Source organism: Balaenoptera physalus, assembly GCF_965194825.1.
Source record: "Balaenoptera physalus genome assembly, chromosome: 5".
Classification (NCBI taxonomy): domain Eukaryota; kingdom Metazoa; phylum Chordata; class Mammalia; order Artiodactyla; family Balaenopteridae; genus Balaenoptera; species Balaenoptera physalus.
Genome location: NC_138884.1, coordinates 98,589,989 through 98,606,788, shown reverse-complemented (window position 1 = coordinate 98,606,788; position 16,800 = coordinate 98,589,989). Strand labels below are relative to the sequence as shown.

The 16,800-nt window shown below is 43.3% G+C and overlaps 1 long non-coding RNA gene across 1 annotated transcript; it reads right to left on the bottom strand.

Annotated features, from left to right (window-relative positions):
- Nucleotides 1-12,898: 12,898 nt before the first annotated feature.
- LOC309662157 lies at nucleotides 12,899-16,800 on the bottom strand. The gene is made up of 2 exons (XR_014264547.1): nucleotides 14,359-16,800; nucleotides 12,899-14,050 (listed from the first exon to the last, which is right to left on the bottom strand). It is a non-coding gene; the product is annotated as an uncharacterized lncRNA (long non-coding RNA).

Below are 16,800 nucleotides of genomic sequence, written 5' to 3'. Positions count from 1 at the left end.
GCATCTTACACCCTCTCTCTTTTTATTCTTTTGCAAAAGTTCAAGCATTTCCTCAACCAGGAAAAACAAATCTGACCTTCATTTAGCTTAGGTTATTTTCTCCACCGAGAGCTCCAAATAACCTAGATCTGTGTTACTGCAATTGTATTCCATGGTCCACTACATCTGTAGCAATAACATGTTAATAGAAGTTATGCCTCAAAGGATTCCATGGCCAAGTGAGTTTGGGAAATGCTAGACTAAGCAAAGTTTACTTGCTGAGTAAACTGCAGAACTTCTCAGGGACTTTAAAATGAGAGTGTACACTGTGAACCTCTGGGTGGGAAATATAAAGCAGTGTTTCTCAGACACATTTAATTATGGAACCTTCCCTTTTCTTTTCACAGAACATCCCAAAGGACTTGTATTCCATGGAACACATGTAGGGAAATACTGACCTAGGTGCTAATGGTGAAATAGGATACCAGAGAGCTGGAAACTGAAGAGGAACAGGTCAATTAAAATCTCTAGTTAGCAGTAAAGTCCAGTATGAGTACCAATTCATAGAAATTGGAAACCCTGTCTAACTTAGAGGTCACAGACAAGGACAAACTGGAAAAAAGATTGTATTTGACCTTCACTATTAAAAAAAAAAAAAAGGTGGGGGGAATTTTACATATATATCCAGTATCAGAGCATTTGATACCACTGGACTCACATTCCTACCTAACAATAATTGGCTGCCCCACTTTAATTAGGCAAACATTCTCCAGTTTGCCACAGTTCTCACCACTCTCTATTATATTATAATTAGCCCACTCCCATCATTTATGTGACATGGAAGTGTTTGAGTTTGTGACCCCTGGTCCCATTGCATCTTGTAAACCTCGCAGAAGCTGGAATAGGGGTTATACTCTATAACTACCACTCAGGCATTTATTTTTATAACTAGTTCTTTTTTCTCATTGTAGAGGTACTCCTGCTGATTGCAAAAACTTGGAAATACAGAAAAGTATGAAAAATAAAACAATGGCATACATAATAATGACAATTCAGAGACAGCTATTGCTAATCTTCTGGTATACTCCTTCTCATATTTGTTTGCACCTACGTATCTAAGTTTTCATCATATTTTGCGTCATTCTGTATATGTGTTTTGTATCTTCCTTTATTCAGAGAACATTCTTAGTTACTAAGCATGGTTTATTCTGCTAAATTGTAATAGGTGAGTTTCTAAGAAAACTCACTTTAAAAAAAATCTCTTACAATGAAACCAGAGAGGTTAGGGGCCAGAAAGTTTTACACTCGCAATAAAAAAGGTATTTTTCCTGCAAGAATGTCTATCTTAGAGTTGTTTTTTATAGTCATAAAGGCACAGCTCTAAAAGTTAAACATTGTTGAACAAATCTAACATTACATAGTTCAAAAGTGACTCTAATAAAAAAGAAACTAATGCCAAAGTGCATGTGAAGGGCTTGAATGTTATTTCACTAAATGTGAGAATGGAAAAAGCAACTTTCCAAAATTCACATATGATAATTTTATATAATATATAAACATGTAGCTTTATGTAGCTGATATAATAAATTGAAGGTATGAATACACATTTGAATATTCCTCCACATTCCTATAAGTTTATATCCTCAAATTGCTCAAAACCCCTTTTCAACAGAAAAATCAGAGATACTCTTACATACATATATATATTTTTAACGAGCATTTAAAAAATTATTTATTTATTTGGCTGCATCGGGTCTTAGTTGCGGCATGCAGGATTTTCGTTGCGCCATGCGGGCTTTTCTCTAGCTGTGTGTTGCAGGCTTCACTCTAGGGCTCCAGGGTGCGCGGGCTCAGTAGTTGTGGCGCGCTGGCTTAGTTGCCCTCTGACATGTGGGATCTTAGTTCCCCGACCAGGGATCGAACCCACATCCCTTGCATTGGAAGGCGAATTCTTTACCACTGGACTACCAGGGAAGTCCCAGAGATACTCTCATATTGAGGGCATAAATAGTAGTAGTTGTATTTGGCACTTTAGAATTCTAGCATCCTGTAAGTGAGAGGGCTTAGTGGTCATCACCATGTAATTGTGCCCTTGAAGTAGGAGTAGCAGTAGGAGTCCCCTCTACAAGAGTCAGTGGCCGTCCATTCTCAACATGATCGTCTCCTGTGATGGGAAACCTCTACCTCAGAGGTGGGATTCAGAGCTTGTTACTAGACAGTTCGTCCTCACATCGAAGCCATGCATCCTCTGCTGACTTCCGCCCAGTCGCCCAATACTGCTCTTCAAGTTGAAGTCTAGTTCTTCTCCCTATGACAGCCTCTTAAGTTTTTCGAGAAATCTATTATTTTGCCAAGCAATCTTTTCTAAGCTAAGCATCTTTTAAACTTTTATTTAATTTTTTACTGAGGTATAGTTGATTTACAATATCGTGTTAGTTTCACGTGTACAGCAAAGTGATTCAGATATATATATATATATTTCAGATTATTTTCCATTATGGGTTATTATATGATATTAAATGTATTTCCCTGTGCTATACAGTAAATCCTTGTTGTTTACCTATCTTAAGTATAGTAGTTTGTATCTGTTAATCCCATACTCCTAATTTTGACCCCACCTTTCCCCTTTGGTAACCGTAAGTTTGTTTTCTATGTCTGTGAGTCTGTTTCTGTTTTGTATATAGATTCATCTGTATTATTTTTCGATTCCACATATAAGTGATATTATACAATATTTGTCTTTTTCTGCCTGACTTACTTCACTTAGTATGGTAATCTCTAGGTCTACCCATGTTGCTGCAAATGGCAATCTTTCATTCTTTTTTATGGCTGAGTAATATATATATTTACATCCTACATCTTCTTAAACCAGTCATCTGTTGATGGGCACTTGGGTTGTTTCCATGTCTTGGTTATTGTAAATAGTGCTTCTGTGAACATTTGGGTGCATATATCTTTTTTTTTTTTAATAAATTTATTTATTTTATTTATTTATTTTTGGCTGCGTTGGATCTTCACTGTTGCGTGCGGGCTTCCTCTAGTTGCAGCGAGCAGTGGCTACTCTTCATTGCGGTGCATGGGCTTCTCATTGCAGTGGCTTCTCTTGTTGCAGAGCATGGGCTCTAGGTGCACAGGCTTCAGTAGTTGTGGTGTGCGGGCTCAGTAGTTGTGGCTCGCGGGCTCTAGAGCACAGGCTCAGTAGTTGTGGTGCACGGGCTTCGTTGCTCCATGGCATGTGGGATCTTCCCAGACCAGGGCTCAAACCCATGTCTCCTGCATTGGCAGGCGGATTCTTAACCACTGTGCCGCCAGGGAAGCCCTGGGTGCATATATCTTTTCACATTGGAGTTTTCATCTTTTCTGGACATATGCCCAGGAGTGGGATTGCTGGACCATATGGTTAAGGTAAGCATTTTAATTTTTTTCAAGTTTCTAATATATCATAGTTTTGAGACATTTCTAAAAGCCCAGAATGATTTTAGAATTACATAAAAATTTTTAAAGGCATTAAATGAAGGGAATTCCCTGGCGGTCCAGTGGTTAGGACTCCACGCCCTCACTGCCGAGGGCTCAGGTTCAATCCCTGGTCGGGGACCTAAGATCCCACAAGCCGTGCAGTGCGGGGCACCCCCCCCCGAAAAAAAAAAAGAAGGAGTTAAATGAAGATAAATTTGGATCAGAACAAGAACAAGGCAGGGAAAGGGAATCTGGTCCATAGTAGGTATCATTCATGTCATCTCAATTAATCCTCACAGTTGCCTAATGAGACAGTGTTGGTCAATGCTTACCATCCTGTAAGTGACAGAAAGCCCAACTCAAACTGGTTTAAGTAAAACAAATAAACAGATTAATAAGAAACTAAAAATCCCAAGAGTTGACCTTGGCCTTCACTATAACTTGATCTAGGCATTCACATAATGCCACTAGGACTTGGGTTTTTTTTCTACCTCTAAACAATGCAGTCTGCTGTATGGCCTTCATTCTTGTAGAAAGTTTGATGACTCCCTGCAACTCCAGGCTCCCGAGTTCAAGTTCAGCAGGAAAGAGCCCCAGAAGTGCCAACAAAAGTATCATTGCATCTCATTGGCGCTGACTGCATCATGTGCCTGCCTCTGAACAAATGGCGAGGACCAGGGTCACGGGTGATCTTGTTACCCAGGCCTGAGACCCACATCCACCTCTGAAGCAAAGGGTGGAGGCACCACCCAAAATGTATGGACGATGAATGGGGAAGGGGTGGTTCCCCAGAAGGAAATCTGGGTGCTGTTACCCAAAGAAGTGGGAATGGGGTACCAAGTCAACCACATCCACTTAGTATTATTTTAATATCCCATTTGGAGACAAGGTGACCACAGCTCAGAGACAGGAAGCTGTTTGTCCAAGGTCATACATAGAGAGTGAAAGGAAAGGGTGTGTGCCACTGCAAAGCCCTGCTCTTTTCCCCTCTCCCCACAGTGCTATGCAGGGGAAAGTTCTGCTGACCGGAACTGAATCATAGCAAATGTATCTCCACTTTTTATGATTCAGTAACTTTGGGTGACAGAGTAATTAACTAATTTTAAGCCCTGGGGATAAATGCTCCTGAATCCTTTCACCCAGATTTCCTGGCAAAGGTGTTGGAATTTCTCCATGATTGGTCAGTGAGCTCATCAACATCTTCCCAGAACCTGGGGGACACGGCTTCGGGGACTTCATAAGCCAGTTACCCACTTCATCTTGATTTTCGTTTCCTGGTAGCAAGTCTGGTTCTGTCTGTCGTGAGACCTTGGCTATCGTGGACAGCCTCTGTGGTACGTCTTGGGGACAGCAGAGTGGAACCCTATGATGATCATACTCTAGAGATTTGCTCAGCCAAGGCACTGTTTTAAGATGTAAATGCAAATGTCTCGGTCATCGTGAGCACTAGTCCTTATTATCACTAGAGCATTTTGCACTTTTCTCTAGCCTGTCTGTTCTGAAGACATTTGAAATGCCTTAGAAAGTTAAACTATGTCCCTTATCAATAGCAGACTAAACTGTGATAAAATCACGCATGAAATACATTCATGTATGGAATACCATCCAGCCATTAAAAAAATAAAACGAGGCAACCAAGTATCAGTACTGGCAAATCTCAGAAACTTAATGTTGAACAACAGCAAGTGTTGTGGAAGGACACATGCAAAATCATGCTATATTTGGTGCGGGACTACATAAGAAGTAAAACTATAAACACATGTATAGGCATTTCATGATGGTAGGTCCTTGGGGTAGGAGAAGGGGCTTCAAATGGTAAAAGGGAAACAGGGTCTCATCAATTTTATTTGTAATTTTTTTTCTTAATCTAGGTGGTGGATACAGAGATATTTGTCATATTTTTCTCTATACTTTTTAATAAAAACTATACAATATTTGTTAATGGGACATGTTACCCCTCAGTCATGGTCAAGTTTCCACCTCTCTGATGCTGTATTGGTCAGGACTCAATGGTGGAGACATAATCCACTCTAGCTCCCTAGTGAGTTTAGGCTGAAGGAGATTTAATAGTGTTTACAGAATTACTCAGGAGGCTGGAGGGACCACGCTGAGCTTTTAGGAATAGCTTTGAGAACCATCCTGCAGTACGGAGCGGGCACCAAGAGCAGCACTGTCTTTTATAATCGGGACACTACCAGTTGGATTGGAAAGAACACTGGAAATTCCAGACTCTGCAGCAATGGCACTTGCCAGCAGAAACAGTGGAAGCAGCAGAAGCGTGGCTTTCCTATCACTGCTTCTGTTACCTAAAGCTCAGCTTCTCTGTTACACCGGTGCAGAATCAAATCCCCAAGCCAGAGTTTTGGGTGAAATAGAAAAGGATAGCTTTATTGCTTTGTCAGGCAAAGCGGAACACACCAGGCTTCTGCCTCGAAAAACTATGTGTCCCAACCCCGAGAGGATTTGATGAAGGGTTTTATAACAGTGGTTCAAAGGTGGGGTTTCTGACAAGATTAGGCTGTGAGCAGGGCTTGCACTCCCTAATCTCCTCTCAGGTGGTCCTCTCTTAACCTTGCCTCAGGTGGTTTCTTGGCTGCTCCTTCCCTGATTAGCAACTGTTCAAATCCGACCTTTGGAACTCAGGGAAGGTCGTGGAGGCTGGAGTCTTGCCTCTAAGAAATGGAGGACAAAAGGAGGCCTCCCTGCCCAGGTCCCCCCTCGGTTTCACTTCCTTCGGGTTGCTGGAACCCCACGTGCATCTGGGAATTATAGTTCTTAACTTTCAGCCTCTGCAGTGGGGGAAGACACATGAGGAGAAGGTAAGAAATGCTGGTCCACCATGCTTCTCCCAGGAGCCATATTGTTCCATCACATAATCTCTTGCTGCCCCTACACCACATGGGCCCAGCCCTTAACTCCCCCCTTTACCCCCACTCTGAACTCCTATCCCAGCTTCCATAATAGATTGGGGATTGGCAGTCAGAGGACTCAGTGAAAAACAAGAGGCAATTCCATAGGCACTGTAATAAGACGGCAGGTTTAGACATATAAGACCCAGGCACAGGATTGCAAACAATGCGTTAGACCTGGAAAAATATCTGGGGTCACAGTGGGCCACAGTCACCTAGATGTTCCCCAGGGGAAGGTGGTGGTACTTAGTGATGAAAGAGCTTGGCTCCAGACTGAGACCATCTCAGGCCATTTTTTTTTTATTATTTTTTTAATTTTTGGCTGTGTTGGGTCTTCGTTTCCATGCGAGGGCTTTCTCTAGTTGCAGCGAGTGGGGGCCACTCTTCATCGCGGTGCTCGGGCCTCTCACTGTCGCGGCCTCTCTTGTTGCAGAGCACAGGCTCCAGACGTGCAGGCTCAGTAGTTGTGGCTCATGGGCCTAATTGCTCCGCGGCATGTGGGATCTTCCCAGACCAGGGCTCGAACCCGTGTCCCCTGCACTGGCAGGCAGATTCTCAACCGCTGCGCCACCAGGGAAGCCCTCAGGCCATTTTTGATGGCCTCACTACTTACTAAAGGGTGACCAGAGGCAAGTTGCTTAATCTCTCTGCCCTTCAGTTTTCTTATCTGCCAAATGGGGGTGATGATGATAATAATAAAATCTCCCTCAGTGGGCTGCTGTGGAGGTTACATGATGCAGGATTCACAATAATAGCAAACACAGACAATGCTTACCAGGCACTGGGCTAAGTGTAGCGTACACTTTAACTCATTTAACTTCACTCCAGCCTGGAGATGGGTACTTTCTGTTGTTTGCATCTCTCAGATATGGAAACTGAAATTCTAATCCAACAGTCTGCAGTCAGACTCTGAGCTCATGATGGCTCCAGGATGCTCCTCTCAGGACACATGCAGGACCCAGGGCAGACCAAGCACCAGGTCAGACTGAAATAATCCTTAGCTGTTATCACTCAGAAGAGCAGGTAGAGGGAGAGAGGTGAGCTTGGGAACTAACAACAATACCGAATTCCATCAAATGACAAAAATGTCCCACCTGTGGGCCTGGGACGAGGCACTGCGAGGCTGAGTGTGAAGGCGGTGTGTTATCTGTCACTGAATGTCCCCACCTCTGATGTGGGCAGTGTGGGTGGGTGAAAAGAAGAAGCTCCAGCAGAAGTGGTTGGCTCTTTCTAGTTCCTTAGGAGGAAGTCTCCCCACTTCCTCGATAAAAAGAGAATCTACTGGACGTCGGTGGGGAATCCCCACAATTAGTGGGTGCCCGAAGGTGCAGGCTGGGAAAACAGGCAGGAGCTGGGAGGAACCTGAGAGGGATGGGCAGTGTCCTTTCTTCTCTTGCTGAAATCCACTGCCATGGCCGCCCCAAAAGAGTATCTCATCACCCCTTCATCTCCTGGGTGGGGGCTGAGGTGAGCCTGGGCTCCTGGCTCCCAGGGGGTGGGAAATACCAGGGTGTTCAATCCTAACCAGCTGTTTCTGCTTGGGGAAGACTCTGAGCCTGCAGCCCCCTTTCTATCCTAGACAAAGGAACACGGTGAGTGTTAGAAAAGTAGTAAAGATATGCTAGAAACCAACTGAGACTTTCTCTTGTACAAACGACGTAAAATGCTAAAATGCCGCTTTGAATTAGGGAACTCTTTCAAATAAACATGTATTTTATTAAATTCATCAATGACTAAATAGCTTTGAAAAATAGTGGTAGATAGATATGCAGAAAGTATTCGCTCAGCCTTCAGATAATGAATGCTTGGTGAATCTATACATCAGAGGACAGGGACTTGGTCTTGTCTGTTGCCAGGGGATAGAAAGTAGGAGGATCTGAGCCCCCAGGCCCCCTGACTTCCATACTCACCAGGCGGGACCAGCTACCTAATTTGTAAGATCCAGTGCAAAAGGAAAACATCGGGCCCTTATTAAAAATGTGTTAAGAATTTCAATATAGTGACAATAGAACATCAAAGCAAGTACGGGGACCCTCTGGGTGTGGCGTCCTGGGCAACTGCACAGGTCACATGCTCACGCAGCTGGCCTTGCAGCTAGGAGATTCTCCCCAAAGAGCAGCAGATCTTGGATGCCTAACAATGGCGCCTCTTCTGGGATGCCCTTTTTTCATCCTAAGAAGTTAGTGGAGCAGGGTGACAAGCGATTTCTTGTCGGGGAATCATGACACAAAAAACTCGAAGAGTGGGCTTCCCTGGTGGTGCAGTGGTTAAGAATCCACCTGCCAATGCAGGGGACATGGGTTCGAGCCCTGGTCTGGGAAGATCCTACGTGCCGTGGAGCAACTAAGCCCGTGCGCCACAACTACTGAAGCCCATATGCCTAGAGCCCGTGCTCCACTACAAGAGAAGCCACCGCAATGAGAAGCCCGCGCACCACAACGAAGACAACAGCAACTAGAGAAAAGTCCATGCGCAGCAACGAAGACCCAACGCAGCCAAAAATAAATAAAATTAAAAAAAAAAAAACTCAAAGAGTTTCCTATCACCCCTCTGCCCTTCCTTCTTCCCACGAGCATCTGTGGAGCATTTTCTCAGTGTGTGGTGCCCTGGGGAAGTCACGGTTCCAAACTTCAGAACATTCACAGTCTAGTGAGGGAGATAGTTTTATAAGCAAGCAGTTAAGATCCAGTGTGATCCCTTACAAGGGAGGAGGGTGAGGGGCATTTTGGAGAAGGGCCCCTAGTTGGCCTGTGGGGGGCAAGAAGGGATCAGTGATGGGTCCTTGCGAGGAGGGACTTTGTAGGTCTGGGGAGCTGGGGCTCTGATGGCTTTTTAGAAAGTCACACCGGCACAGCGTGGAGGCTGGGTTTGTGGAAGGCCAGGCTGGTGCTAGGGATCCCAGTCATGGGACAGCTCGCTGCCCTGGGAGACGGCAGTGGGTCCTGAACGACAGCGGAATACCTGGCTCTCCTCCTGGCCAGGAGGGGGTGTACTCGAGAGTTAGTTCAGAATGGAATCAGCTGGCTTTGGTGATTGGCAGTGGGTGGGTATTAAAGTTGAAAGAAAATCCTAAAAAGACTAATTGACTCCTGACTTTGGGCAGATACACAGACACAGTAAGAAAGCCAGTTTGGAGGAAACGATTATGCCTATTCTTAGTAATTTTGCAAATCAGTAAAGCTATTGGGAGAGCAATATAGCACTAAATGCTTTTCTGAACTTCAGATCACACCTTTCCTTCCTCCCCATCAGGACCCCAGCCCCAAATCACCGCATTAACAAAAGAATCACCAACATCTTTTTGTAGAAATACACAGAATCGAAAAACTAGGGAGCGGAATGAAGTGAATAGATTGGTTATTCCACACCTCAGAAGCAATGATAGCGACACAACTTGGGAAAAGGAAATTTCAGGTTTATAACTGTTTCTAGTTCTGTAATCAAGGGCAATCATCCTAATACAAATATGCTTTTTAAAAATAGAAATAATTTCCCTGGCTTTTATCGTCAGACTATTTAGTAATTTATTTATTTGTACCTTTAACAGACTGTAATAGATGAACTCAGGTACTTAGTTAAAAGGGATGGGGGTGGGGAGGGGGAAGGAGGATCATTGTCAAGTTCAGCCAAGTCTTGAAATAAAATTTAAAGAAAAAGTACCCTTAATGGGTTAATGGCTTAAGAGTCACCTTGTGTGTACAACATGCATCCTTGAAATGATTAGCAGGAGGAAAAGCCTGGTGGCAGCCCATAACATTCCCCTTATTTAGAAAGCATTTGGGGCAGACTCTATAATGCAGTCGTGAAAGAATTGCTAATCAGATTCTGATTTGGGGAGCTGTAAGGATGTGGAAGCTCAGCCCCATCACCTAAGCAGTCATTAGCATTAAGCTACACCGAGTCCCTTTCTCATTTCACACTTTATAGACCCCTTAGTTCCAGCTCAGCAGTCATGGAGGGAAACTCTTCAGGTTTTCATATATGCCAAATCCCACCGGGTACTCTCAGGGGAAAAATAGTCCTTTGATAGAACTTGGCAAGTGAATTCTCGTCTGTTGAAATACACACCAATTTTCAAATTAACCCAGAGTTGGTCTTGAAGCAAGTCCTTTGCTTTCCTTCCATGTCGTGATGAGGGCTCTGACCTTGGGTTGCTACCTCTAAGCCTTTGTGCTTTCTTTGGCATGGCTTCGGGAGATGGCATGGGCTCTGCAAGGGCTGAGACAGCTCACCTCCTAGCTTCTGAGCTCTCTTTCATGGCTTCCGTGGACGGGTGCTGCTGGGGCACTTGGCAGGGGGAGATCAAGAGAGATTTTTCTACTGACCTGTTACATGATGCATGACACACTTTTCATATAAGTGCTTCCACCCGCAAGTCTGGGCGGCTGGGGAGGGTGCATTGCACAATGAGGCCTGATGATACAGCTCCTTCCTTCTCTCTGCCTTACACATATTGGCTTCTGTCAGAGGCCAGGTGTCTAGCGGCACATGCGTTCCCTTTGGCCGAAGGATCTGAGTTGGCTTAAGAGAATTTGTATGTGGGAATGGCTGTTATTTCTTACAGGAACTCATTTCTGTATGCTTTGAACCAGCCAAAGCAGACTTCTCTGTAGGACAATATTCGATTAGGAATGTTTCCATCTCATGAACGGGGCCATGCTCTAGGGAATGAAGAATGACCAATTTGACTTGGGTTCTAAAGACTTAATCAAGCATCTTCTTAAATGGGATTACACGCATTCCTGAGGCATGTGAAGCGAAACAGGAATCTGCTCCAACATTCTTGCTGGAAGCAGGCGGAAGCTTTTTAACCAGGCTTTAAAAGAAGATGCCAGATGCCCAGATGGGAAAGAAGTAACTTTCCTGGGAGGGTTGGCAGGCAGAGGACATGAATAGAGTCACAGATTGTACTTTGGAACCAGAGTGAGATGGTTGCTGGCTCTGGAGGAATTGTTGAGAGGCTTCTTGTCAAAGTGTCAAGCTTTGTGTCCAAGTGTCAGGCCACGAAAATCTCTGCCCTAGGTAATTTCTGGATGACTGAGTGTAGAGCCGATCAGAGCTAAACTAGCTTCAAACCTTCTGCTGAATTACTGACAGTCATTGTGTTATCAACTCCTGGGTGTGTGGGAGGCAGAGCCTTGGTTGCTAAACAAAGGGGGATAAAAAAGCCTGCTCTACTGAGAGCTGGTGACCTGTCGCTGATGTATATTCTGGGTCATTTATACTTGGACAGCCTTCAGGTTAACTTCAGGATGTGTTAATCCAGGCACTGCAAAAACTTCCTTTGAGAAAGCAGGACTCTTGAGTTTGCTCTAATGCCTCTTCAACAAAAGAATGTGTTTGTTTTGTTTTCTTCTCCCCACCTCAGGGAAGCCAGTCAGTGGCTCACCAGTCTTCCAGCTGGGGAGGGGCATCTCTGGGAGCCAAGAGAGTGGGATGCGAATGCAGGAAGGGGAGATGGGAATGACTCCCAATGTCCCTCCTTGGTGAGGCCTTTCATGGCTGTCCCCACCCCAGGCATTGTCTACCCCATCATTTGGATACATCATTCTGATCTATTTCTATATATATTAGAGCACTTATTTTTTACCTAAAATTATCCTGTTCACTTAAGTATTTCCTAGTCTAAGGTCTCTTCCCCACCTAGAATGTAAACTCAAGTGGAACAAGGATCCTATCTGTCTTGTTCACCCCTCTGTCCTCCCGCACTAGACAGTTCCTGGTCTATGGCAGGTGCTCATAAATATTTCTTGAATGAATGTATGTATGCACTGGGTGTGAATATTCTACAGAGCCTCATACTTTAAAAAAAATTTAGACATTAGGATTAGAAATTTTACTAAGGTGAATTATTTGGTTTCATGCTTTCCATGTATAGAAGATACCAGAAAATTAAACCTACTCTGAATGACCTAGAGCATCACCATCAATGTTGGTTATTATACTGGACTATCATCCAGACCTATTGAAGGCATGATTTTGTTTGTTTGTTTTGCATCGACACAAACCGTTGTGATTGTTGAAGTTTTGGCTCTGCTTTTAATGACTTTTCTCTCTTCATTTTGGCCAATCAGCTCTTCTTTCTATCCCTGAAGCACCTACAACAACTGTTCTTCTACTAGTCATTTGTAATTTTGATGAAACAATAGTTGAGCTTGGGAGACATGAATAGAAAATACAAGTAAATAGGTCCTGCCTAGGAAGGAAGAGAATCTCTTGGCTATAGATGTGAGTATTGAGACATCCTTGGTGGCATTTACTGAACTTAATTCAATTGTTTTTTCTGCCTCTAGTTCATGACTGCAAGCAACAGAAACTGATGTTGGTTATTGCAAGAAAATAGTGGACTTTCTGAAGTCCTGAGGGAGAGCTCATAGAAAAGGATTCTATGTCACCAAAGAGCTTACAGTCTACATGAGGAAATCATACAAAACTAGTTTGAGGCAGTGTATTAGTCAGGGTTCTCCAGAGAAACAGAACCAATAGACTAGCCAGCTACCTATCATCTATCTATGTATCTATCTATGTATCTATGTATCTATCTATGTACCTATCTATCTATCTATCCATCCATCTATTATCTAACAACATGAGAGGAGATTTACAATAGGAATTGACTCGTGTGACTATGAAAGTGGAGAGGACCCAGGATCTGCCATCTGTAAGCTGGAGAACAGCAGGAAAGCTGTTGGTGTAATTCAGTCCAAGTTTAAACGCCTGAGAAACAGAAGTGCCAATGTCTGAGGGCAGAAGATGGATGTCTCAGTTCAAACATGAGAGCAAATTCACCCTTCCTCCACCTTTTTGTTCTTTTTTTAAAATATATATACATATTAAAACTTTTTTTTTTTTATTTTTTATTTTTGGCTGCGTTGGGTCTTCGTTGCTGAGCTCGGGCTTTCCCTAGTGGCGGTGAGCGGGGGTTACCCTTCGTTGTGGTGCGCAGGCTTCTCATTGCAGTGGCTTTTCCTGTTGCGGAGCACGGGCTCTAGGTGCGCGGGCTTCAGTAGTTGTGGCACGTGGGCTCGGTACCTCCCCCTTTTTGTTCTATTCAAGCCCTCATTGGACTGGATGATGCCGACTCGCATTGGTGAAGGTGATCCTCTGTACTCAGTCTGCCTGTTCAAATGCTAATATCTCCTAGAGACATCCTCAGGTACATACCCAGACATAATGTTTCACCAGTTACCTGAGCATCCCTTAGTCCAGTTAAGCTGACACATAAAATTAACTATCACAGGCAATAATAGAAGAGGCATCATAATGTCCTTTATTTTGAGTCCCCAAATTAACTATATAGACTCCAAATAAGCCAGGAATTCTGAGGAAGGAGGGATCCCTGTACACTAAGGAGATCACATTAAGCTTTAAAGAAGAGGTATGATGGGATTTGGAGCCCAAGGTGGGTTATAATTTATCTAAGTAGAGAGGAGTGTGTGTAAGGGAGGGTGATCAAGGCTCGGGGAACAGCACAAGCAAAAGAATGGGAACAGATCCTGTGCAACATTTAGGGGTAAGTAAGTAAACCAGTCTCTCTGGTGTGGAAGTTTCCAGAAAGGAAGCAGTGGGAGGCAAGCTGGAAAGGGGGATCAGGTTGAATTAGATGGGGCCACACACGCCATGCTAAAACTTGGGATGACATCCACAGCTGAGCAATTGACCTGGTAGGACAGAGCAGAAACCGATCAACAATGTTTAATCAATACCTACAGTCTGGGCTTCCCCGGTGGCGCAGTGGTTGAGAGTCTGCCTGCCAATGCAGGGGACACGGGTTCGGACCTTGGTCTGGGAAGATCCCACGTGCCGCGGAGCGGCTGGGCCCGTGAGCCACAACTACTGAGCCTGTGCGTCTGGAGCCTGTGCTCCGCAACAAGAGAGGCTGCGATAGTGAAAGGCCCGCGCACCGCGATGAGGAGTGGCCCCCGCTTGCCGCAACTAGAGAAGGCCCTCACACAGAAACGAAGACCCAACACAACCAAAAATAAATAAATAAAATTAAAAAAAAAAAAAATACCTACAGTCTCTTCCATTGATAGTGAATTTCTCACCCTGGCCTTGAAGGTGTGACTTGCCTTCATTATCTCCCAAATAGAAAGTGGCCACAGGCAGGTCTGCTGTTATTTCTTCCCCAGAATGCCATAATCTTGTTTTGAAACTTCTTCCCCAATTTAGAATGTGCCTAAATTCTAAATCCCAGACAAAGTGAACTTGACCTTGAGGAGCAGGAGTTTTTGTCCTTGAATGTAGTCCAGTCATTCCAGATAATAATAACAATTGTAATGGCTGAAATTTGTTGAATACTCGTTATGTGCCAGCTACTCTTCTAATAGCTGAAGCATGTTTATTTAATCTTCTTTTATATTATTATATTTCCTGGTTTGTACAGGGAGGCTGCAGCTAGTCCTTACTAGAAGTTGGGAATCCAACGTCAAATCCTGTCACAAATTCCAAACTTTTAATTACTGGGGCTGAGGCCCCAGAGTGCTTGAGGGTTATAAGGGGTACCTGGACTGCTCCCTGGAAGTGGAAAAAGGGGGAAATGGTAGCCAGTTTCACTCCTTCACAGGGCCTGGCACTTGATGGAATTCTATTAATTGCTCTGCAAATGCTAATCAAGTTCTCTTCAGAGAAGAATATAGGTTTCTTGTTTTTTTTCAGAGGTTCTTCATTGGATGGATAGATGGATGGACGAAAGGATGATAAATGATAGATAGATGGGATGAGGGGCCCATTTCAGGTTATAGGGCAGCTCATCTAATGTCTCAAGAAAGCACCATAGTCTCACTGAATAACAAATGCCCTCCCCATAACAACATTTTTTAAAAAGAGAATATAGACCAGGGAAGTAGAGAAAATCAATAACTGGCCCTTCATTCCTACTAGTTCTTAGTGGCAGGCACTTTGGGTTTGAATATTCATCCTTTAATATGTTGAATCTTGACTCAAAAATGCACATGCATCACTCAAAGGAAAAGTTTTCAGTGCTTTTTCACTGTACAAGGTGCTGGAGATACAGCAATGAATAGGACAGATGTGGTTCCTGTCTTCTAGGATATTTCTGCAATTAAATAAGATATTTTATGAGAAAATACTTAGCACAATGCCTGGAAGCTAGTATATGCTCGATCAGTGTTGGTGGAATGAAAAGCTTAATCAGTGTTGGTGGAATAAAACTAGCAATTTCTATGAAGTCATCTCATTCGGTGTTTTCCAATCTTTTGTCATTGCATACCATCATCATGACTTTTACCTTATATACAAACTACATTACCATTATTTGTTGAATATTCATTCTTAAAGTCTAATCACTTAGTTTTTGCCTTAAAAAATTTATTTGAAATGAAAACACCCTATAACTACTACAAAGTCATTGTAACTTGCTATTAAATACAAGTAACTCTTCAAATACATATAACAGAAAAAATAAAACAGTGATGTTATTCAATTCTAGCCAGATATTTCTGCTTGGCGATGGCTCTGAGCCAGAGGTCTTTTTTATATAAGAGAGATTAGCAAGTGTTAGACAGGTGTTAAAGACATGCTAGTACCCAGCTGAGACTTTATCTAGTACAAAATATATACAATGACAAAATGCCACTTAGAATCAAGGAGCTCTTTCAATGAATGTGGATTTTATTAAATGCAACTTATGACCACAAAGCTTTGAAAAATAGCAGTAGAAAGATACGTTGAAAGTACGCACATAGCCCTTAGGAAATGAAGGCTTGGTGGATATATGCATTAGAAAGCAGGGACTTGGTCTCATTTGCAGCTATTAGTTTTCTAGGACTACCAAACAGAGCACCACAGATTGGGTGGCTTAAATAATGGACCTTTATTTTCTCACAATTCTAGGGGCTGAATGTCTGAGATCAAGATGTCAGCAGGTTGGTTTCTTCTGAGGCCTCTCTCCTTGGCTTATAGATGGCCCTTTTCTACCTGTGTCTTTACATGGTCTCCCCTCTGTGTCTGTCTGTGTCCAAATTTCCTCTTCATATAAGCACATCAGTTATATTGGATTAAGATCAACCCTAATGACCTCATTGTTACTCAATTACCTCTTAAAAAATCCTATCTCCAAATACAGTCACTTTGTAAGCTGCTGGGGGTTAGGACTTCAGTATGTGAATTTTGGGTGGAAACAATTCAGCCCCAAACAAGATGTATCCTTCCTAGCATCTAGAATGTGCTTGGCACATAGTAGATGCCTAGTAAATGTTTGTTGAATAGGTGAATGGGGATTGAGTGGATGACCCTGTAGCTCCTGGGAGTCTATGGTATCAGAAGATTCAACCGGCTTAATATTGTTTAATCTTTTCAGGATTTATTTTCCTGATTGCCTGTGAGTAGCTACTAGCTTGATGTCCATAAAGAAAGCTATTCCCAGTGAGTCCACAGCGGTACGGAGGACCTGCTCTTGCCCACTCACTTCATTTATTCCCTCATTCATTCAATA